The sequence below is a fragment of the Coenobita brevimanus genome, chromosome 28, assembly GCF_032717465.1.
Source record: "Coenobita brevimanus isolate Jiangsu-jjx chromosome 28, ASM3271746v2, whole genome shotgun sequence".
NCBI lineage: Eukaryota > Metazoa > Arthropoda > Malacostraca > Decapoda > Coenobitidae > Coenobita > Coenobita brevimanus.
The window spans coordinates 8,334,914-8,360,619 of NC_136981.1; the positions used below are offsets into that span (position 1 = coordinate 8,334,914).

A 25,706-nucleotide genomic window follows, 5' to 3' on the forward strand; every position below is an offset into this window, starting at 1 on the left:
GGTGGAGGGGAGAAAGGAAGAAGGAAGCATGGGAAGAGAGGAGGAAGTAGGAGACATGGAAGGAGAGGGAAACGAGAGGGGAGGGAAAAGAAAAGGGAGGAGGGGAAGAGAAGAAAGGGAAAGAAAGAAAAAATGGAAGGGGAAGGTAGGGAGGAGGAGGGACCTAAAGAGGAAGAGTATGGATCATGTCAGGGAAGGGTGGAGGGGGAGGGGGAGACAATGTGACATACACAGGATTACACAGGATTACACAGGAAAGCAAACAGCAACAGACCTTATGGTCCTTTCGAGGCTGCTTGTTAGAGAAAACTATGACTACAAGATCTAACTCTACATGTTGAAGGATAAGGATAGGAAAGCAAGAAGGCTCCCCCCACCACCAAACCCTCCAGGAAAAAGTGAGAAAAACCACCATGCAGCATGGAAAAACTGACATGGAAATTTTATAGGAAACACTGGAAAGGAAAAGTCACATTCTATAATACTTTATCTATAAGCTACCCGATAGAGTAACCTGAAAGAGAAAGTAAACAAATAAAATAATAGTTACGGCATGACATTATAAACCAGTTACATTGAGTTAATGGGAAGTCTGTGGACATAACGTGGAAGCTACACACTGCACAGTGTGGATGTTTAGGGTGGTGCAGCAGCCTTGCCTGGCGCTTTTAAGGTAGGCAGCAGTCAATCAGGCCCTAGCTCCGTTTGCTCCACTGAGACAAGGAACTCTCCCATGTGGGACAAGTACACAAGTTTCATCCTGAAGCAGTGACCCCTGGTACATTAAAAAAGACTAACAGGGACCCTCAGTGATCCACAGCCCATCACAGGTCGAAAGTAAGAGTAGTGACCGTTAACTCAGGGTTATCTGTGCAGCTCCTAATCTGTGCTTATATTGCTTTCTTTGCGCTGGGGAGACTGAAAAGTATATAGGACGGGTGTCTTAGATAAAAGGGGACTGCACAGTGCACAGTGTGGATGTGCAATGCACAGAGTGGATGTTTAGGGGTGGTGCGGCAACCTTCCCTGGCGCTTTTTAGGTAGGCAGCAGTCAATCAGGCAATAGCTCCGTTCACTCCACTGAGACAAGGAACTCTCCCATGTGGGACAGTACACAAGTTTCATCCTGAAGCAGTGACCCCTGGTACATTAAAAAAATCCCGATGGTGGTCACTTGACTAACAAGGACCCTCAGTGATCCACAGCCCATCACAGGTCGAAAGTAAGAGTAGTGACCGTTAACTCAGGGTTATCTGTGCAGATCCTAATCTGTGCTTATATTGCTTTGTTTGCACCGAATAAATTGAAAATGTATAATATCGTGACGCAACACTATGTACGGGTACATTGTTTACGGGGTGTCTTGTAGACTAAGGGGGCATGAACTTACATGTACCGTGGCTATAAAAGCAAGTTATTCGGACAGAAAAAGAGTCAGCTGAGGATTTTCGTGCAAATACTTGTCTAATTTGTTTTTGAATGTCTCAATTGAGATACTGTTCACGGTATCTGAGGGTAATCTGTTCCAGATATTTACAACTCTGTTAAAGAAGAAGTATTTTGCTTCGTGGGATTGGAATCGTTTTCCCATGATTTTGCAGCCATTACTTCTGGTTTGACTAGACCGGTCTATATCAAAATATTTATTCATGTCTAAGTTGTCATATCCCTTCATGATTTTGAAAACTTCAATAAGGTCCCCTCTTAACCTGCGCTTCGTTAGGCTAAATAATTTAAGTTCTTCAAGGCGTTCCTCATATGGTTTGTTTCTAAGTCGTGGTACCATTTTTGTGATTCTTCGCTGAATTTTCTCTAATTTTTCAATGTCCTTTCTGTAGTACGGAGACCAGAATTGCACACAATACTCAAGATGGGGGCGCACTAGCGAGTTGTACAAGGCAAGTATGACTAGTACAGTCTCTCTCTCTCTCTCTCTCTCTCTCCATTTTTAAATCTACCTCAGCATCATACCACCTGTCCTTTACTACATCTCTTCCTCCCTCTTCTTTTCTTTCCTTTTTTTCTTTTTCCTCTCCATACTCCTTCCCTTTACTCTTCCTTCTAGTCGTCCTCTCTCTCTCTCCAACCTACACTTCCCCTCCTCTCTCGTACCTCGCTACTCCCATTCTCCCTTCTTTTTCTTATCTCCCCTCACCTCCTCCCCAACTTCTCTCCCATCTCCCCTATTTTTCCTTTCATATCTCCCCTTTCATAAATTTCCTCTTCCTCCCATCCCTCTCAATTTCCTTCCTAGTTCCTCTTCCTCTCCCTCCCCACTCTCTCTTCTCCCTGCAAGCTCCTTCCTCCCTATCTTCATTAATTTCTCCCTCTCCCTTGCTCTTCCTCCCTCCTATTTCTCTACAATTCCTCCCTCAATTTCTCCCTTCCGTTCATTTTTCCTTTCTTCTCTCCCTCTCATCTCACTGCATTACCTCCCTCATTCTCGTGCGACCTCCTCTCAGTCCTCCCTTCCCTTTCCTCCAACATATCCCTCTATTTCCTCCCTCATTTTCTTCCAATCTCCCTCCATTTCCCCCTTCCCCTCCCTCCCCCACCCCTCTCTTCCTCCCCCACTTATCTTTCACATCTGGCACATGTTGCAATCTCTCATTTCCCCTCATGTACTTCACCCCCTCCCCTTCCTCTCTCTCTCTCTCTCTCCCTGCTTTAACCTCCCTCTCACCTTCTCTCGCCCCTTCCTTCCCCCACCCTTCCCCCGACAAGTGTAGGGGGACAGTGTGACCTTGAACTTGGTGGGGTGTGACTGCCAGACAGGTAACCCCCTCACACACACACACACACACACACACACACACACACACACACACACACACTGCAAATTTTCCCTCATATACCTCCACATCCCTCTCCTACATCATTATCTCTCACTCTCATTTTAACCCCCACACACACACACACACACACACACACACACACACACACACACACACACACACACACACACTGCAAATTTTCCCTCATATACCTCCACATCCCTCTCCTACATCATTATCTCTCACTCTCATTTTAACCCCCCCCCACACACACACACACACACACACACACACACACACACACACACACACACACACACACACACACACACCAATACTCATTTTTACACGTCCCTACCTCACACGCCAAAGTCTCTCCTTGCATGCCTCACTTTCCACCTCTCCTTTACATCGTTGTCTCACTCTCTATCACTATCTCACCTATCCCCCACTCCCTACTCATTAACCTACTCCTCCTCCTCCTCCTCCTCGGGCTCCCACTCCGTACCCAGTTTTCCTCCCTCCACTCCCTACCTCATTTTTTGTACTCTTCCTCCCACTCCCTATATCGTGTTCTTGACTCTCTCTCTCTCTCCCCTTTTACTCCTAGCCTTCTCTTCTCTCCTTCCCTCCATCACCTCCACCTCCCAACCTCTCCTTCACCCCGCAACCAAAGTGAAATGTGCGCAGCAGCAAACAAAACTGTACGTACACACACACACACACACACACACACACACACACACACACACACACACACACACACACACACTACTGCAAACACTATCCTCACTAACTAAATCAATACCCTTCATTTTAACCCATATCATCAACCCCGAAATACACAGATACCAACCACACCTGCCACTCTGTACTACTACTATTACTGCTACTACTACTACTACTACTACTTTTTTTTTTATCTGGACTACTCACAGAACTTGAATACCATGCTTTGATTGCATGAAATTCGATGGGTCTTAGTTATGAGGCACGAATGAGTCTCCTTGGTTACTAGTCCAAAATTTACGCCAAGCTCACTGCACCAGGTCACCAAATGAGATGAAAAAGGAACCTGAGATTTTTCACACACACACACACACACACACACACACACACACACACACACACACACACACACACTACCATATCTAATAATTAACGTACACAAATAAATAAGTGAATGAATAAAGAAAAAATGGCGCACTAGTTATTGATTAAGGTACTGCAATGAAAGAGGTGAGTGAGGTTGGGGGGCGAGACACGGTACAACACGACAACGTTCCTGCCTCATACACCCGGAACTGTGTGTGTGTGTGTGTGTGTGTGTGTGTGTGTGTGTGTGTGTGTGTGTGTGTGTGTGCCGTCCCCTTCCCCCTCACCCTCCCCCTTCTCCTCCCTCCTCATCCACCTCCCTTCCCCTCCCCACTCATTCCAGGCAGACTCGGTGGCTCGGTCGCTTCAGTACCAGCCCCACAAACTTACACCAGACCACTACCACACCTAATTCAACGTTCTGATTCACTCTCCCTTCCTTTACCTGTCCCTCCTTTCATTCCCCTAAATTTCCTTCTCTTACCTTCCATTTCCCTCCCTCCTTTCCTTCGCCCTTTCCCCCTCCTCCCTCCATCCCTTCCTCCACCTTAGCAAGACCTCTCCAACTTCCCTCACTTTGGTCTCCACCTCCTCCTCTCCTTCCTCTCTCTCTCTCTCTCTCTCTCTCTCTCTCTCCTTCCAACTGACCTTTTCTTCCCTCCGTTTGCTTTCTACCTCTCTCTCTCTCTCAATACTTCTTAACCTCCCCTTCACTCCTTTACCTCACTCCATCTCCACCCCTTTTACAATCTCTCTCGCAGGTACTTCCCCTTTCTTCACTCTTTTTCACTCATCTCCCCTACCACTCCACTCTCACTCCATATTTCCCCATTCCACTCTCTCCCCATTGCCCCATTCCACTTTCACTCCCTATTTTCCCCATTCCACTCACACCCTATTGCCCCATTCCACTCTCACTCCCTATTTCCCCATTCCACTCTCACTCCCTATTCTCCCTCATTCCATTCTCACTCCCTATTCCCCCATTTCACTCTCACTCCCTATTCCCCCATTCCACTCACTCCCTATTTCCCCATTCCACTCTCACTCCCTATTCTCTCTCATTCCATTCTCACTCCCTATTTCCCCCATTCCACTCTGACTCCCTATTTCCCCATTCCACTCTGACTCCCTATTCCCTCATTCCACTCTCACTCCCTATTCCCTCATTCCACTCTTACTCCCTATTCCCTCATTCCACTCTTACTCCCTATTCCCTCATTCCACTCACTCCCTATTCCCTCATTCCACTCTCACTCCCAATTCTCCCCCATTCCACTCTCTCCCTATTCCCTCATTCCACTCTCCCTATTCCCTCATTCCATTCTCACTCCCTATTCTCCCTCATTCCATTCTCACTCCTAATTCCCCCATTCCACTCTCACTCCCTATTGCCCCATTCCATTCTCATTCCCTATTCCCTCATTCCACTCTTACTCCCTATTCTCCCCATTCCATTCTCACTCCCTATTCCCCCATTCCACTCACTCCTAATTCCCCCATTCCACTCTCACTCCCAATTCCCCTTCCCTCACTCCTTCATCCACTAACCCATCCTTCTCCCCACCCATCTACTCAGGCTTCACCCAACCTATTTTTCTACCTTCCTATCGCCAATTCCTTCCACAGTCCACCTCCACTTCCACCCAGGCGACGTTTGAGTGCACATTAAAACGTACACACACACACACACACACACACACACACACACACACACACACACACACGGACGCAGCGGCAGTCAATTATGTATGAAACAGTCGAACCCCCATGCTGCCACACCCAGCTGAGAGAGAGAGAGAGAGAGAGAGAGAGAGAGAGAGAGAGAGAGAGAGATTATAGATACCAGTTTTAAAACACTATCACCAAGAGAGCCAAGCAACCATCACACCAATTTTTCTTATTTCTACTGTCGATTTACACACACACACACACACACACACACACACACACACACACGCACGCACGCACACACACACACACACACACACACACAGAACTTGCATTGTAAAAACGTGTGTGTGTGTGTGTGTGTGTGTGTGTGTGTGTGTGTCAGCAGTACAGAACAGTTATATGAGTATGGTAGTGATGTGACACTTGCGTCAGCTACAGGTAGATAAACGTACCGCTAAGCCTAAGCTACTGTGTGTGTGTGTGTGTGTGTGTGTGTGTGTGAGTAATGCGAGTTTAGATATTTTTACCATTACTACAAATACTACTACTAGTAATAATAATAATAATAATAACAAAAATAATCTATCTCTATCCATCTATTGCCAGACGTCTCAATCCTGTAAGGGGTGGCTACAAACAAATCGCCTCCATGTCGCCCTGTCCAACGCCATTTCACAGCCATGCTCCCAGCTCCCACCTCCCTCTCTCATATACCTCTCTTCTCCATCACTCCATCTCATCCTCAGCCTTCCCCTACCTCTCCCCCCTCCACCTCACTCACATACACTCTCCTCGTTGGTATCTCGCTCTCCATCCTCGCCACAAGGTCAAATAATAATAAAAATAGCTACCGTAATAATCTATCTATCTATCTATATACCTAGGCTGCTTCCCCCAAGGAAAGGAAATGGAGATGATTAACAAGCACCATAAAACGACATCAAACCGTGCATATAAAAACACCATCCCGTACTCTGTGACCGTGTGTGTGTGTGTGTGTGTGTGTGTGTGTGTGTGTGTGTGTGTGTGTGACGGGAGGCCTAGTCAACCCCTGTGTTATCTAAGCCTGTCAGTACTCCACCACAAATTCGACCTCTCTCTCTCTCTCTCTCTCTCTCTCTCCTATCTAATTTGACGCAATAAATGATCGTGTAATTATAATCAATTAATATTGCAAATGAACTCCTCTCCCTCTCTCTCTCTCTCTCTCACACACACACACACACACACACACACAGCAGTAGTGGAGGCGACCTTGATGAGTCCGACAATACAGAAAAAAACATACATACATACACACACACACACACACAGCTCCCCCTTCTCTCTCACTGTACATTACCTAATCTAATGCAATAAATGATCACGTAATTATAACGTTACAGGTAATTTCTCTCTCTCTCTCTCTCTCTCTCACCCCGGCACCTGTCGTGGGATAACATTATATAGGCCAATCTGTTGTCGCTAAAAGATGGTACTCGTGTGGCTTTCATCTCTACCTCCGAGTCGATTTTCTTTCTATACTCCTTTCACTCTAACTTGGCGTAAAATTTGCTACCTTTCCACCTTGAATGCTGGAATACGCTGCTAGTCACGAAGAAGTGCTATGGAATAAAGGACCATATTCTTTCTATATTCTGCTTAACGACGCGTAAAAATTCCCATCTTTCCTTCTTGAATGCTCAGATGAAACAGAAGATTAACGCTAGACTATGGATGCTAGTCACGAAGAAGTGCTATGGAAAAAAATAGTTAGTGTTGCTGTATTCTACTAATGAGTCATGGAAATGTCGAAAGATTCCTTGTTGTGATAATTATATACTGGTGTGAGAGAGAGAGAGAGAGAGAGAGAGAGAGAGAGAGAGAGGGGGGGGAGGTAAAGCAGGAGAGATGAGGTGAGAGACACGGAGATAGGAGGGTGATGTGAGGGAGATGAGAAGAGACAAGGATAAGGGAGGAGAGGAGAGAGAGAGAGAGAGAGAGAGAGAGAGAGAGAATTAACACCCAAAACAGCCTAACACGGAGGGGAAGGAGGATGAGGGAGATCAAATAAAGAGGAAGCAAGGGACTGGCCGGCGTGACGTGAAGCTTGCACAAGAACACGAAGGTAAACACCAGATAGCGCCACAGCAGGGGGGGGGGGCCTGAAATTGTGGTTGTTGTTGTGGTGGTGGTGGTGTGTGTGCCTATGTTCCTTTTACCTTTTAACTTGACTCAGGTTATCATTACTACTACTATTTTCATTTTTCGTCTTGTTTTTCCTTATGTGTACTATTCCAGGTACAACATGGATATCCTGCTACTCATGCCTCACCCCCCCCCCTTCTCTCTCTCTCTCTCTCTCTCTCTCTCTCTCTCCAATGCAACGAAGGATGAACCAAAGGCTAGACTGTGCCCCCAAAAAATAAAAACAAGATAACGGAGAGCCAAGCTCACGATCTTAGAGTAATAATGAGATAACCAACACTACCGCTACGAATCTCACTTAAACCCTCTTAACTCTGCCGGGATTCGATCTAGCGATATCACGATTACCGGCTCAGCGCTGATTAGTGAAGTGTGCTAATCGTGATATACCGGCGCTGAGATAAGCTGGTCGTAAGAGGAAAGTAGCAGAGATTATCAAGAGGCGTGAAGAAACATAGAAACTGAATGTGGAGACGAGCAGTAATGGCTAAAGACAGTGAGCATTTTTTTTTTTTCGAGGAAGAAGGAACCAAAGGCCAGGAGCTCGCAATTATTGTTCCTCCCGAGAGAAAAACAAAATACAAGAGACAGCCAAATTCAAGATCCGATCATTTCGAGATGCCTGGACACACTGCGTTTCAAAGACTGGAGATCATAGGAAGCAGGGAACACACACAGAGGGAGACAGTTCCAGAGTTGACCCGTTGCATAAATGAAGTGGGAGTAACGGTTAACTCTTGCATTAGAGAGTTGGACAGAAAAGGGATGAGAGTTTGATGCTTGACGGCTGCTACGCGCCCGTCGTAGGGGTGGAGGAATGCATGCAGACAGAGGAGCAGTGACCACTGAAGTAGGGATAGAAAAGAGATAAAGGTGCAACAGTGCGACGAAGAGACAGAGGTTGAAGGACGTCAGTAAGAGGAGGAGAGTTAATGAGACGAAAAGCCTTTTACAGTAGCTTGGCCTAAAATTGTCATATCTCCATTTTCACCTCACTAGTAATACAAGATTAGCACTTGAATATGGTGCTAGTCACGAAGAAGTGCTGTGAAAAGGATGTAGAGCAGCACTGTTGTCTTTTTCTGCCACTGACCTACGTGAAATCAGCTGCAAATGGACCAAAATCCGGGCCAAGTTAGACAGAACCAGTGTAGTTTTAAGATACTGCAGCTAGTGGAGACGGTGACGTGGTGAATGATAGAAAAACTGTGAGAATGTGGAGGATATGTTGTTGAATATGGATGGCGTGCAGCTGCTGGTAGTGGTGGTGAAAGAGTAGTGATCCTTGTGGTGAGAGTCTGCGTGGTGACTGTGATGAGGTGGTTATGAACGTGTGATGGACTGAGGCGGGGTGGAAGAGTGAAACATCATACCGTTCAGACTTAGGGCTATGGGAAGAGGGAGGACAAGAAGTATGATGAGTGGCAGAAGCTAAGATGGTAATGAACTTGTAAGCAATGAAGGTGATGTGTGGCAGAGCGTATAATGGCGGTGAGGTTGTACGTGTGGTGATGATGGGGTGGTTGTGGTGGAGGAATGTGAGTGTGGTGAGTGCAGTTGCGGTCTGTGTGGTAAAGGCTGCAGGCCACACCGTACCCACACCTCTCGCCACATTCCCTCACTCCTACTCCTCCTCACCACAACTCCGCTTCACTCCCTATCCTTGTCTGGCTCCTCACAAAGTAATTCTGATTTAACCACATTTCTGTTTTACTCTTGCCCTTCTCACTTAATTCTGCCTTATTCTTCTTCAGATCACAGCTAAGCTACCCCATATTTCCACAACGCTGACATCACACTTTCGTCACTACGGTACATCAACCCACACTGACAGAGGAATAAACACATTTCCAAACAACTCCGGTGCTTACTATCGCCCTCTTCAGTAGCAGACGAAACTATCTGAAATGACGTGCATCTCTTGGTCTGTTACTCTGGATTTCTCTAGCCTCATCGATGTTCAGGACAGTGACTCATCAAGCTTATATATTTTCATCAGTAACAATAAAAAAAAAGTCACATCACGCCTTCGCCGCATCCATAACACCCTAACCACATCTCCATTACACCAACATCGCATCACATCATCATATTTACATCACGGTTGCCATGTGCATCACCCACACTACACGCCTCTCTGTCCTCATCATCATCATCATCACACCATACTTGTCATGTGTATCCTTGCCCTCTCCATACACTTCTCTCCCTCCCTCACACCGTCAAAAGCAGTCAGTGTTATCAGTATCACGACACCTCTTATCAGTCGCCCCCGTATATACCCGCAAACTTACCTCCATTCTCTCTCTCTCTCTCTCACTCACACACACACACACACACACACACACACACACATACACACACACACACACACACACACACCAAGGGTGGAATGAAATGTCCCATCCTCTCTCTCTCTCTCTCTCTCTCTCACACACACACACACACACAGGTTGCATGGTGAGGTAAGTTAACACGGCCACGACCAAGCTTGTTAAAGGGGGCTCCTGGGAGGGGCTTGGAGGTGGGGGAGGAGAGAGAGAGGGGGGGGAGACAGGGGAGGAAGGGGGAGGAGGGGAGAGAAGATGGAGGAGCAAGGGGAGACTACGAACTGCGCTAGGAACCAGAGGGAGACGGAGAAAGGTTAAAGCAGAGATGGAGAGAAAAGAAATAATGGGAGGGAATGAGAGCAGAGAAGGGAAGGGGAATGATGGAAGGACAGGATGAGGGGAAGAAGAATGGAGGGAAAAGAGGGGAACCAAGGGAGTGGGTGCTAGGAACCAGGAAGACCTAAAGAAGACAGGGAGGAAGTGAAGAAGGGAAGAATGTGCTGGGTACTAGAAAGGGAAACAAGGGAAGAGGGAAAATGCGCGAGGCAAAGAAAGGAGGGTGAGGAACAGAGAAGAGGGGATGAAAGAGGGGACGAAAGAAGAGGGGGCGGTAGGAGGGGAGACTGCAGCAGAAGGGATGAAAGGCGAGAGAGTGCCATGATGAAAGCCCAGCAAGATGGGGGAAATGGGAAGGTGGACGGGGGTGCCATGACTTGAACAAGGAAGGGGTAGTGGTGGGGATGGAGGGGCGCGCTGGCAAGGGGAAGGGAAGGGGAGGAAGGGAAGAGAGGAGGGGAGAACAGGGGAAGGGAGGGGAGGGGAGGAGCTTGGGAGCGTGTGGGCGAGGAAGGTCCAATGAGAGAAGGGGAGTCAGTGCTGGTCCCATGCCACACTACACCACAGACCACACTACCACATACCACCCCTACACTATCCACACACACAAACCTCCATCACTTTACACCACACTACCCTCTTCTACACTATCCACACACACCAATCTCCACCACAAATACAAAATACCACATACCCACTCCAACAGTATCCACACACACAAACCACCACATTACACTACACCACACTATCCTCCTCTGCACTATCCACACACACCAATCTCCACCACCATACCACACTACCCTTCCCAACACTACCCCTACCCAGTAACCTGTACCACACACACACTTGACACTAATACCTGTTATAATATTTAAAATGCAAGTGATACTTTGAATATAATGTAGCCACAGTAATAATAATAATAATAATAATAATAATATCAATAACAATAATAATAAAGTAGGACAGTTAAAAATCATCCCCTACCCTACCCGGCAGTGCAGAAAAAATCATACCGGTACTTAAAAATAAATCGCCACCAACGCCACGATACAACCCTCTTCCTAGTAGTGTACTGTACATTAATTCCGGGTCACGCCACGGTGGCTGACGTAAAATATAAGTATAGTGGTTTTTGTCGACTTCGTTCTCTATTACCACCAACGTTACGATATTCTCTCTCCCTCTCTCTCGGTTTTTTTGTAAGGACATGGAGACGCCTATCTATACTCTGTTTACCTTAACTTGGCCTAGGGTTTCTTCCTTTTGCTGCTTATTTCACACAGCTCAGTGGCGGAATCAGGCAAGGCTACAGCTCTGCACCTTTTCCATGCACTTCTTCGTGATTAGCACCATGATATAAGCTGCAAGGGACGAAAATATGACTAGACTGAGGTGAAACCACACACACACACACACACACACACACACACACACACACACACACACACACACACGAGAGAGAGAGAGAGAGAGAGAGAGAGAGAGAGACGCCCAACAATGCAAGGGGGAATGAGAAGCACTTGCTGCAATAGTCTTTAACCATCACCAGTGTGTGTGTGTGTGTGTGTGTGTGTGTGTGTGTGTGTGTGTGTGTGTGTGTGTGTGTGTGTGTGTGCGTGCGCGTGCGCGCCGAGAGAGAGAGAGAGAGAGAGAGAGAGACTGTACTACAACTCTATCCTTTCCATAACACTTCTTGACAAGCATCATATTCTACTGTTAACCTAATGCTACAACTCAGCATTCAAGGTGGACAGATGACAATTTTAGGCCAAGTCAGAGTAAAAACGACATTAAAAAAGAATAACAAAAGCACCATACAAGGCAAAAATACTCTCCCCTTCTCCTATCTATATCCAGACGCATTAATCCCATGTGGGGTGGCCACAAAGAAATCGCCTCCATGTCGCCCTGTCCCCTGCCATTTCAACAGTGTTATCTCGCTTTTCACTGTCCATTTACACTAATTCGGTCAAGATTTTCCTCCTTTTGTAGCTTATCTCATGGACTCAGATAAGGACTATAGTGCAGCTCTACATCCTATTCATAGCACTTCCTCGCGACTAGCATCATATTCATAGTGTTAATCTACTGTTACAACTCAGTGTTCAATGTGGTGATGGCAGTGTTAGGCCAGGCTAGAGTAAAAGGGTACCAAAATAATTTCATTCTGACTTTAGATTAATATAATTTCTGTTTCTACTTGGAATGATACGAACATAAACCTACCCCCAAAATGACTGACAGCAGACAAAACAGAGAGAGGAGTGGCACACCAGCACAACCCTCATCATGAGCCAAAACACAAAAATAAAATACATGAACATCATCTAAACAGTTGCCAGTGTCCCAAACCCAGAGATCAAGAGATAAGACCCAAACGCCTGCATCTACCATTAACCCCTTCCATCTGCGTACGCCATTTATATTTTACTGTGAATGCTACCAGACGATTTTATTTTAGTGTTACCAGACGATTTTATTCGTGCTACCAGACGATTTTATTCACGTGCTACCAGACGATTTTATTCACGTGCTACCAGACGATTTTATTCACGTGCTACCAGACGATTTTATTCTAGTGCTACCAGATGATTTTATTCAAGTGCTACCAGACGATTTTATTCTAGTGCTACCAGACGATTTTATTCTAGTGCTACCAGATGATTTTATTCAAGTGCTACCAGACGATTTTATTCAGTGTTGGGAGAAGAACTCTTAAAGTAATGGGGTTAATGAAGGCTATCAAATTCGTATACCTATTCAGTTTCTTAAGCTGAGGGAAATCGTCTGTAAAAAACAAATGTAGTGGAAAAATGCATTGCCAAATATTTATACAAGGAATGAATGAACGACAGGCCAGAAGCCACCGCAATTGTTCAACGGAAAAATATAAACAAAATAACTGACACCCAAATTCAAGAGTTAAGTGGGGAGGTGCCACATTTTATTTCTTGAAATTCAAGGAAGAATGAATCAAAGGCCAGACATCAGCAAGACTGTTCCCTTCAAGAAAAATTAAAAGCAAAATAACAGAGCCAAATTCAAGAGTAAAGCGGGGAGGTAGGCTGACTTTCCCTTGCCACAGCACAGGCCCCAAGCTCAAGTTAGTCTAGGTAATCCCCGGCAGCTCGCAGTGACGGCAATCACGTGAGGTTTCTGTGATAACTGGTGTTCCTGTCATGTCCCTCTCAGGCGGGCTACCTTCATCTGTCAACACCATCATGCTATTCCCTTGTCACGTAGGCTAACTCTGTCAAGCTCTTCTGTCAGGCATCATGTTATTCAGTCAAGCAACATCCACTCTCTGTTGTGCATCTCTCATTCTTCTTCTTCTCCTCCTCCTCCTTATCATCATCATCATAATCTGCCATGATTATCATCACTATCATCCTAACCCTCTCCCATTAATAAATGGTGTGAGTAGGACCTAAAAACAGAAAAACTAAATACAGAACTACCAAAACGATGTCATTTGGTGAGACTAAAATCACCATCATTATCCTAACCCTCTCAATTATTTTTAAGAACTTGTAAAATCCAAAAACAGGGAGAAAAAAAAAAAGAGAAACAAAAACACAAAGCCTAACTATCAACATGGTGCCCTGTGAAATGGGTCATACATCCATTCACTCTGTGTTGTAACGGTTACATTCCCCCTTGTTATATCAAACAGACTGTTGTGTGGATGCAATGTCATGTCACTCTCTCCACACTGGCCTAACAGTTTTTTTTCTTTTCCTTTTCCACATTTTAACTGCTGCAATTTTAACCAGATAAAAGCTTGAGTGGATTCATACATACTGCTGCTAATTTTAATTAGGTAAGCTACTGTACCGTAATGCTCAATGAATGTTCTCTGAGTCCAGTAATTTTTCCTTAAAGGTGGTGGTGAAGATGAAATATCAGTACTGGTGTATCTGTTGTTAAACAGTTACAGGTATTATGAACTCCATTCAAGGGTTAGTGCTACAACTACAATGCCTCCACCATCATTAGTGTCTGGATTCTAAGACAGGCTACCTAATCACTCCAAAGCTGCATTCCTCTTTCACAATATACAGTGTATATGGAACAGTATATAATGTAGCCCCAAGGATCATATATTTGATTAAAGTTTCCTGTCTTACACAGCTGTAGCTTAACCTCAATGAGAAATCTACCATTATCTAATACCACTGGGACAGATCCCAGTACAAAAAGTAACGGTATCCATACTGAAAACACTACAAAAGTGTAGCTATACAATAGTACAGTATTATACCAGCATCAATCCTACTGGTACCGGTACTTCATAAGCAAAACTTAAACAATAAAGGGACAGGTACAACAGATGTATGGAACAATACTGATACCAGTAATGCACAGTTCACTTCAACCCTGACCTGGTAATCCATTCAAACCATATACAGAATGCACACTGCAGTTATTTTACAATACATTACCCCAACACTTGTCCCCATCAGAATTATGCCACAGTGGGGTAGGATTCAAAACAAAGAAAGAGAAAACACTAAAGAGACAGACTATATCAAACTGCATGTCTACTGAAATGGGCTACACAACCATTTACACAACACTCATGTAATTGGAAACCTGGCTCCATCTAATAAGCACAACAGTACCAGTACCTGTCCTAAATGTTGTGCACAGCTAAATCATGCAATCCAATATATACACACCTTGAAGCTAATTTCCAGTTATAATTACCCTACTCAGTGTTAATTGGTTTAAAAACAATAGGACATCAGAACCAAGAGTCCCCATCCCACTACAGTGGTAACTATGGTACCGTACTACAATCTTTTTACTCTAACTTGGCCTAAACCTGCCATCTCTCCATTACAAATCCCATGTTATAACAGATTAATGCTAAATGACAATGCTAGTCATGAAGAAGTTCTATGGGGAGGATGTGGTGTCACAGCATTGTCATATTCTACCAGTGAACTATGCAAAATAAACTGAAAAAGAACAAAAATCTGGGCCAAGTTAAGGTACCGTACAAGAACAATAGCTACTGATCTTTTATTGTGTCCATGTAAGGTCAAATCAATTTTATCACAAAGAGTATCACAGCACTTACGACAAAGATACAGTACTAAAAATGCAGAAAAAATAATCAATAACGACAATAAATGCTATACTTTAGGAAACGATTACTACACAGTCATATAAACCAGTGACTCATTTCCTCCACCATGACACATTCAGAATTGACCAACAGCCTACACTCAAATCTACACCTACCATTACCCACATCTACTCTCAAATTCACAGTCATCACCCATTCATCCACTCACCTCCATCCTCAGCCACATATACTAAACTCCACACCTTCAAATTATGCTGTCAGGGTTAAAAGTCTATCTACTATCTATCTATCCATCTACAACCAGAAGCCTTCAGCCACAAACAATTTGCCTCCATGCCCCCTTGTCCTATGCCAGTACGGTATGCTGCCCTCACTCAATGTCATACTCTCCTCTCTCATATATCTCTTCACTTCATCCCTTCATCTCATCCTCTTCTCCCCCTCTCCAATACCTCACTCACACACAATCTAACACAGTCAGTCTCTCATGCACCATCATCTCCACAATGTCACTTTTACATTATTATAGCAAACTGAAGTACTCAGAAGTCATCTTTCATTAGTACTACAAACTGACATATCTGTAACATCGTAAGGAAAAACCATGACAAACATAATGCCCAGCAGCCAAAAAATTAGCCAACAAAACTGCACAGAAGGCAACAATGGGCTGTCTGGCAGGGAATAGCTGGCTGGAGTGCTATTTTTGCTGATGTTATGATTTTATGGTGCGACAATTATGTGGGGGAAGCAGGACTCCATACAGGGTGGTAGGGGGTTGAGGTCAAAAGAAAAAATATCCCACAGCATCAATGTTTCGTCCAGCAGCTCAGCGTGTAGTCTGAAGGCAGATTTCCGTATTATATATATACCGTATATATATATATACTGTGTATATATATATATATATATATATACAGTATATATATATATACTGTATGTACATATATAATACCCAGTATATACTGTATACATTATATATATATATATATATATATATATATATATATACATTATATATATATATATATATATATAAATATATATAAAACATTTTTAAACTACACCTTAAGTTCAAATTACTGAAAATGAGCCTTATTCCATTTTCTTTTTTCTTTTTTTTTTTTTCACTGCCATCAGGTGACCAAGACCAACGCATGGAAGCACGTTGGAGCCTTCAAAAACGAAACAAACTCAAACCTAACTCATGCTAGCCTAAGCTAACCTAACTGATTAACCTAACCAGGATGACCATCCTTCCATTTTTTTCTTTTTCTACCCTAACCTATCCTATCCTAACTCAACAGAATAACCTCACTGACGAACAAACTTAACCTAACATGAGAGTAAGAAAACAAACCCAGCTCAACCTAGACTTTCCTGGATAAGGAGGAGTGCAAAAATGGAAATGAGCAGTATGGAGCAGGGAAGAACTATGGCATCAATTTGTGGGAAGTCCTCCTTAAGTCTCTCATGACAGGAACAACTCTATTAATCTAATCAACTGCTAAAGCCACAGAATTGCTTTGAATTCTAAAAGAAGGAATAGTTATGGTAGCAAGGTTGGTGTGGGCAGTCCTCGTTAACCCTCTAATGATCGGAACTGTAGTAATTTACAGCACACCTGCTTATACCTGACAATTTTCTCCGGCTTAGTAAGTCATTAGTGTTCAAGATTATTACTACCATCATTAACCCTCTTATATTAGGGGCAACTCCAGTCATTTAGGAAGCTAGTGGAGTGCAGGTGGGCAACGTTAGCCTGCAGTCCACTGGGTTCAAGATTCTGAAGAACCTGAGACTACAACAATACATACTACTAATCTGGTACCGTACTGTTCTTTATTGCTTAAATCAGGGAATCTCCAGAAACTCTTCTTTATCTTTAGTGAAGCTCGCATGTTGTGAAGCAGTTACCGATAACAAAGGTGACATCTATAACTTCTATGGTCTGAAAAGTGTCCTGATCAAAATAAAACTGCCTGGAAAGGGAAACAGGTACTGTAATGTATACAGTAGCTAACTATTTTTTAAAAGGTGATCAAAATGAAGGGGTTACCCACAGTGGGGGATGATGAAATGAACAAGGAAAGGCAGTAAAAATTGAAAAGCTAAAAAGGAAGGTCCATAGGTAATTTCAACGCATGTCTGGAAACATAAAAGTGGCTGCATATGTATAAAGAAGAATACTATACAGGTTCTGGGAAACTGAAGGTAGTAAGGTACACTGCTAAAAAGGAAGGAAGAAATACTGGAAGGAGACAAGAGTAAAGATGAACCGACAAACCTCAATGGAGTTGTATACTGTATGTATAAAGAAGAATACTATACGGGTTCTGGGAAACTGAAAGTAGCAGGGTACACTGCTAAAATGGAAGGAAGAAATACTGGAAGGAGACGAGTATATATGAACCGACAAACCTCAATGGAGTTCAGGAAATCATCCTGTACACTGAAGTACAGTATCATCACATCAAGATAACGTTAACGGACTACATAACTGACAATACAATGCAAAAACACACGGACCTGTGTGCTGTGCTCATCCACAGCCTGCAACTGATATCATCCTCTGACATATACAAGAATACTGTATACCAGTATTGTCTTTCTGTTTCATTAATAGGAACAAAAAGTTTGTCTGTCTATAAAAAGCTGTTCAAATGGCTTCATAACACTGAATTCCTATTACAGCTACCACTAGACAGTAGCTCATGAATTAGGGGGGAGGGGGGAATCTGGACACTGCTGCATCTTATACAGTAAACTATAAATACACGGCAAATACCAGCTTATATTTTCTAAGATAAATAAAATTCCCTGATAAAGGAACAATAAAATACAAAAGCCATCAGCCATTCACAGTCATTTCAAGAATACAGAGTCAGTAGCTACCATAAAAAGAGCATGATGCCTGATAAGCCATCTCAATATTGTAATCAAACCCTTGATAATACATACTGAATCTAGATAATGGCACAGTACTAAGCAGTAACCGGTATACCACAAATCTCACATCATTCCACTTCCCAGTTTTCAATCCTTTCAGTGCAGTAACAACTGGTAGCTACAGTACGGAAATAACAACTATCACTGCAAAGAAGTACCCGTGTAGGCCTAAGTCAAAATTAGAGAAACACATTACAGCAGTACTGTTATAAATCACCTACCAACACAACTACAGTAATTATATATCTTCGTCACTGGTCCCATTTACAGTGACACGAAGACATCTTCCATGTGTCCCATTGGCTACAACCTGACCGCTCCAAATCTTTAGTGTCTATACTGGCAGAGCTTTATAACAAAATTGTGCACGACCTGAGCATACATGACAGGACTACCAATACTTTACATTAAATATGCTACCATTTAAAACTTAATTTCATTACAACACTAGGTCTCATACAAAACCTTCAAGAGCTACTACTATAAAAGTTATATCTGTAGTGCAAGAATGAACTGTATCACTAGTTTAAATGTCTCATTAAGATATCCAAAGCTCATGTTCATGGCAGTGAATAATTGTAGATGCACTAAACTGAAATTAGTTCATATGTAGCATGGAACAGGTACTGTATTGGTACCAGCGCATGTAACTACTAACATAAAACATTCTCAACTGCTTCAACCAAATACTGCAGCATAATCCAACAATGTACCCAGTATTCATCCTCATAAACCCTACACTACTACCTACATACTCTCTGCCTGGAATGTCCAATTAGTTAATAAGAAACTGCTGATGCCTCCAAACTGCCACTAGTGTATTCACCCTGGCACTGGCCACCTGTTCACCTGTAAACATCCTACTACTGTATTTCGGTGTGTGCGCAAAAAAAACACATGTACTCAGCAAGATATGTGTAAACTTAATATTATATACATGGTACAGCAGTATATAGCTAGAAGTAGCTCATATTTCAAGAGCTTAACAACACAAAGTATTTCTAAATGTCATACGATGATAGGTAGTTATACAGTAATAACCCATACGTATAATACAGTGTAATGAAAAAGTCCCGTAATATGCATCCTAATTCGCTGTCAGAGCTACATAAATCCTGTGTTGCCCCATGAGGAGAGTAAGAGCCTGGAACTAGGCAATTTGGTCCTGACAAATCATTTAAGATGAGTGACCAGTCTCACTCATCCCTGAGTGGCATTAAGTGAGCAATAAACCCCTACCACCCCTTCCTTGGAGATAAACCTACACAGGCCCAATCCGACTGGAGCGCCCTAATTACCCACTAAACCACCAGGCGCCATAAATTGGTTATATGTATGGTTACCACCCAGCAAAGTACAGTAAATGGTTTCCTGGTGTAGCCTACAGGAAATCATTTGCCCTGTCACTCAATGTAGAGTCACCTGTACACAGAAAGAAGAGGAAAGAATGAAAGAAAAAACAGACAGAAGAGGAAGGAGGAAAACAAGGAAAGATGAGAGGAAAGGGCAATCACCCGAGAGCAGCACTACATCGAGTGAGTGGATGGTAAGCGCCCCCACCTACCACCTCCTGTTACCTAGCATAATGTAATAAGCCTACTCAACATAAGCACAGGGCTATACTGTCCACTATCAGTGACATAAACCAACAACCAAACCGACCAACATATTCTTCTGGGTAGTCAGATCAGACCACTATACAGTAATTTATACTGTCTGCCATGCATAAAAAACACTTTAGTACTGTACTGTGTCATCCTGCATTAATCAGACTGGTACAACTGAGATAAACCAACACCCAATGCTTTCCCACTTGTTCTACAAGCAACTTCATAAGTTATCATGCACTGCATTCTGTTATGGTCCTGTACAGTATTTGTAATTTTAACAAGCATGGTCATCAAACTACACTTGCTTTCCTTTCAATATCCTATAAAAGGTAGATATTCTTGATGAGTGCAAGTTGGATGCTGAGGTACACCTAAGCTATTATCATCAACATTTAAGGAAAAACAAATACGACTACCCCAAATTCAATAATGGCTAAATATATACACAGTATACAGTATAGCTACTCTTAAGAGCCAAGTCTTCCCCACAGAGCTGTCAAGGAGTGGAGGTGACAGGTCACTCTGGAATTCCACTTAATACTGTCAGCCTCAGTTCTTGTCCACCACAACAACTACCCCACCCACAGTAAACACCAGCCTTCCATCTAGCCATCAACAATTTACTACGGGAATGTATGATTACGGAGTTGCCAAGGAGTGGAGGTGACAGGTCACTCTGGAATTCCACTTAATACTGTCAGCCTCAGTTCTTATCCACCACACCAACCACTCCACCCACAGTAAACACCAGCCTTACATCTAGCCATCAACAATTTACTACAGGAGTGTATGATTACAGTATTCTAAACCATGTACTACAGGTATCATACTGAAGGACTCCAAACTACAATACGGTACCTATCAACTGCAAAGGAGTGCTTGAGAAGGCTAGATACCGTGTATCGTCTTTAAAAACAATTTGCATTAATAAAAAGTCTAAACTTGGATCCAAGAAGAACTGGTGTGACACTTTAGTACAACTCATCCTTTAAAACAAGTGCTGCCTTTTTATAAAGTACGAATCTACTCTATGCTTTCAATTCTTGATCTAACTATGGCCAACAATGAAACCAGCATCATCTTTTTTCAGCAAACAAGTGTACTGTACAACAAATTTACACCCTTATTACTGGGAATGTGCAAACTAACTGTGCGCCATACACAAGGATATTTATAAAAAATAAATAAATACTCATAAAAATCAATTAGGCCACTGATGCAAATGAACATAGTAAGCACTATGTATTACATGGCAGTTACATCATAACCTTCCAGTTCATTATTATGAGGGCATAGAGATAATGGTAATAACAAACCAGTGAAGTGAGCACTGTTTGCCAGAGTTTACAGCAAGATTACCAAAACCAGTACCTAATTTCACCAAATGGTCAAGTATAACACAAACTGTAATAATACCGGTACTCATGTTCTGATCTTCACACAGTAACACACAGGCTTGACAACTGGTGGCGGCACAGGGTAATACAGGCAGAGTAACGGTACTTCATTCAAGCGTAGCAGAAATGCCAAATTATCAAAGGGTTACTGGATGCCTGCTGAGGACATGAGGTGATACAGGCTTGGTGCTAAATTCAAGCATGCTCAGCGATACTACACAATCTAAGGGTGACAAAATTACAGTATTAAGAACAAGGAATAAGTCCCCACTGATGCACAGGAATCAGATTTAGCTACCGTACTTTAATACTGCCAAACAAGTGCCATGGTAAAAAGTACGTGACCCAGCACACACAAGTAAATGTGAAAAGTACCGGTATATGACCCAGCACACACAAGTACAATAAATATGAAAAGTACGTCATGTGACCCAGCACACACAAGTAAATGGCCAACAAGTCACTGTACACAACCTGGCAGTAAGGGGTTAAGTGTCAGTACAGCAGCATAGGCCTATGCCAAGACCCAGGCTACAAAACCAAGCCAAAGGAGGAACCTGAGAATCTCATTTAAAAAAACACTTCATGTAAACATTCATTACTTTTCTCGGCTGGTAATAAAACGTATACAATGGACCCAAAACACCTGCTTCAGCCATCTATGTGATGGCTACCATAAATCCCATAATAAAAATTATGAATTTGGATATCAGTATCTTAATAGTGTATGCTCAGGATATAAACCAGGTATTGCTGTACTTTACTTTTATCACAATGTTCCTACACCAACAAACACTGAAAAGGATGCCCAAACTGTTTTGCCATTTTTCAATAAACTCTATCAAGAACAGCTGATCTGACACTAGTACAGTAATACTATACAGTAGTTCCTGTGAACATTTCTTAACTCCCTAGCTGCCAATGGCAACAATCACCACAATGCGTTCCAACCACAGTGTTATCAAAAACTGTATAAACTCCTGTTCATTTGGATACCAGTATGTTACCAAAAACTGTATAAACCCCTGTTCATTTGGATATCTTACCAAAAACTGTATATACCCCTGTTCATTTGGATATGTTACCAAAAACTGTATAAACCCCTGTTCATTTGGATATGTTACCAAAAACTGTATAAACCCCTTTTCATTTGGATATCATCTTAGAGTATCTATATGCATAACACAGCACATTTCAGCAATATGTACAGTAAAGCCAAAAGCAATTTTTCTACATAAAAGGCTCACCCAATGATAACAGAGACTGGGTTGCACAAGATTTCACACATGGCTCCACCATGAACGGGTTAAATGCTAACAAAATTATCCAAAACAGCATCTGACTATGAGCACCTGCTGTTACACTGGGTTAGGTTGTGCTAGTAATTTTCTAATGTCACTTAATACCTAACAAATGCTTCTAGTAAAAATAATAATAATAATAAAAAAAAAAAAGTCTCCCAAGTTCTAAAGCCCTACTAGAACTGTACCATATGGGTTTCTTAGTTATTTTGCAAGTTGGTCATTACACCACATAATATGACAGCTTTAATCATATTTATTTATTTAGATCTCATCAATTCAGATAGCTTTCCTATAGCCTTGCTAAAGCAAAATTGTTAGAAAATTGTATGAACAAAAATATGAATAAATAATCAGGCCCACCACTGAAAGGTCAAATATATTCACATTCCTGAAGTCTTCCAGACAGTTAATGAGATCCAGACATTACAGAGGACCCACTACCCATTCATGCTTCAAAAGCTAAGATTTGGAAACATTAACCATCACATTAGCTTAGCTAGGTTTTGTTAAGGTTACAGGACAAATTTGCAATTACCATACTTGCAATAAGACACAGCAGTACGGTACATCAACAACAGCATTCTTGACAAAAATCAATACAAATCAAATCACAAACCACCAAACCAAAACTACGGTATATAAAAGTACAGGGGTAACTTCATATCGTATTGTTTATCAGGGCTCCATCAGGTTTGTGTGCATCTGCCTTGGTCACCTAACTGCACTTCACACTGCTTGATCTTTGGCAGCTTCCATATTCAATCCATTACTCGAGGTCACAAAAAATTAAACCTGTATACCAATGCTGAATGATATAACTCATGGCAAAAAGTATATAAAAATCTCGTATGACCAGAAGTGACTGCTCCATCTTGGTTACTGCCAGAATTCATCCATCCATTCCCCCATCCAATCCTACATTGCCCCATGAGGAACATAGAAGCCCAGAGCTAGGCAAGTTGGTCCTGACATTTAAGATGACAGCGACCAGCCTCACTCATCCCTGAGTGGCATAACGTGAGCAATTTTCTTCAACAAAGGAGATACCCACAGTCGTGACGGGGTTAAAGACGCGATGCCAGTTTTATGCTGAATAAAATCACAAGCAGCAGCCAGAACAAATTCCCCATCTTCATCGTTTCAGGCTGCTGGAATTTTATCATGCTAAACGTATTAAAACTGGGGGTGGCACTAGCCCTGTACCAAGATACTTTTCAGAATACAAAGGAAGGCTGCAATTTTATTTTTACTGGTACTTTAATTGAACCCCTCACTTTTATTTTTATTTCCATTTTTTCTGATGGGCTTCATGCACTTTGAATATTATTGATACTGAATATACCATGGTGACAAAAAAAAAATAAATAAAACACTACTCCACCAGTTCACTCTTGACGGAATGTGGTGAATAACTAGCAAAATACTGTATGATGAAAAGTTTACTCATGTTGTAGATCTGCAAATAAAACCTTAAAATATTCTGCTATACCGAATCTTCCATACTGACATTCCACAGCTCTTTGTAAATATGCAAAAAAAATTATCAAAATCACCAAAACGGAAATTTCAGAAAATACACGAATCAGATACTGTGGCAATCGTGTTCAATCCCTGGAAAATCTGTAGTTGCGGAGTTATTTTTTTTTTTTCCAACAAACCTAAGCTAACTAGCCTAATCTACCTATACTAATCCAACAATCCTAATGTAACTAACCAAAACACTAAACCAAGAAGCGGGACTGTCCGAAACTGTGAACATACCGAACCTTCTCATAACCATTCCCCCAAACACCTCATCAAATATCCAGCCAGGGTATCCATAATGAAACAGCCATCTCCTTTTTGTCACCACCCACCACCACCACCACCACCACCCTTACATCACCCCATGCCTCCCTCCCTCATATACTCCCTCACCCAGGGTGCTTCATACACCCAACCACATTACCCCAAACACCAACACATGAACCAAAATGCCAGTCAACATTCTAATGGTAACTTTCGGGATCTAAAGTATTGGTACATTTGAAGTTATAACGTTAATATCCAAACTGGTGACAATATTCATGACTCATGGGTTATAACTGAGGAGAGAGAGGGTATATTAACCATACATATGGACCACGTTATAAAAACGTCACTTTTTTCCCAGACATTGGAGCACACGCCTTCTTTTCTTCTCACCATGGTAAATAAATGCTATTTTCATACTTACCTTTCTTCAGACAGAGACAATTTGGTCCTGCTGCACCCGGGAAGAGATATATCCTGGACTGCTGAGCACTGGGAGCCGCCTTGCCTCACATATCACTCACAACTCACAAGAATTTGGCTCAAAAACGAATGTAAACATGAACTGTCCCGTCCACATCAACACAATATCATTCGTTTTGGGCCACTTTCTCTTATTGCACAGGTCTCAGATCTTCCGTACTAAAGGATACTATTAATCGGAATTACTGGCTAAAATCTCAATGCCTAACAAGTATTTGTTTACAATTTAGAAACGAATTTACACAAATGAGCTGTAAAAGTTGCCTCTACAGCGCGGCCATCTTGGATATTCAAACTGCGGGGGTCACACGCACGGGCCACGCATGCGCCTTGGCCCCGTCCCTTTCCTTTGTTACTTTTCTTTTAAATCAATACATTTAGAAGGAATAATATATATTGTACTATTTCTTTCATTTCATAGAAAATGAAAACTTTAAACAGCCCTTTCTATATATGCAAGGTTTAATAACGATCAGTGGATATTTATTTTAGGTGTCGGAAACAGACGTATCTTCAAAACGTTTCATATATGATCCTTATCCCTTTCATATGGTATGATTGTCGGTACTTATCATTCTTTCACATAAATTGAGAAAATACACGCATCTTCATGACGGCCAGGATATAAAATATCCAATCAGCAAAACAAATACTAACATATGTTCTTACGGGTGTCCTGAC

At 42.5% G+C, this 25,706-nt stretch overlaps 1 protein-coding gene across 1 annotated transcript in view; it reads right to left on the minus strand.

Moving 5' to 3' along the window:
* LOC145394794 (uncharacterized) overlaps window positions 1-25,279 on the minus strand; it is a 54,968-nt gene extending 29,689 nt beyond the window's left edge. The window contains exon 1 of the mRNA XM_080268580.1: window positions 24,967-25,279. The gene's annotated coding sequence lies outside the window, so the exon portion shown is untranslated. The remainder of the gene's footprint in view (window positions 1-24,966) is intronic.
* Window positions 25,280-25,706: the final 427 nt, after the last annotated feature.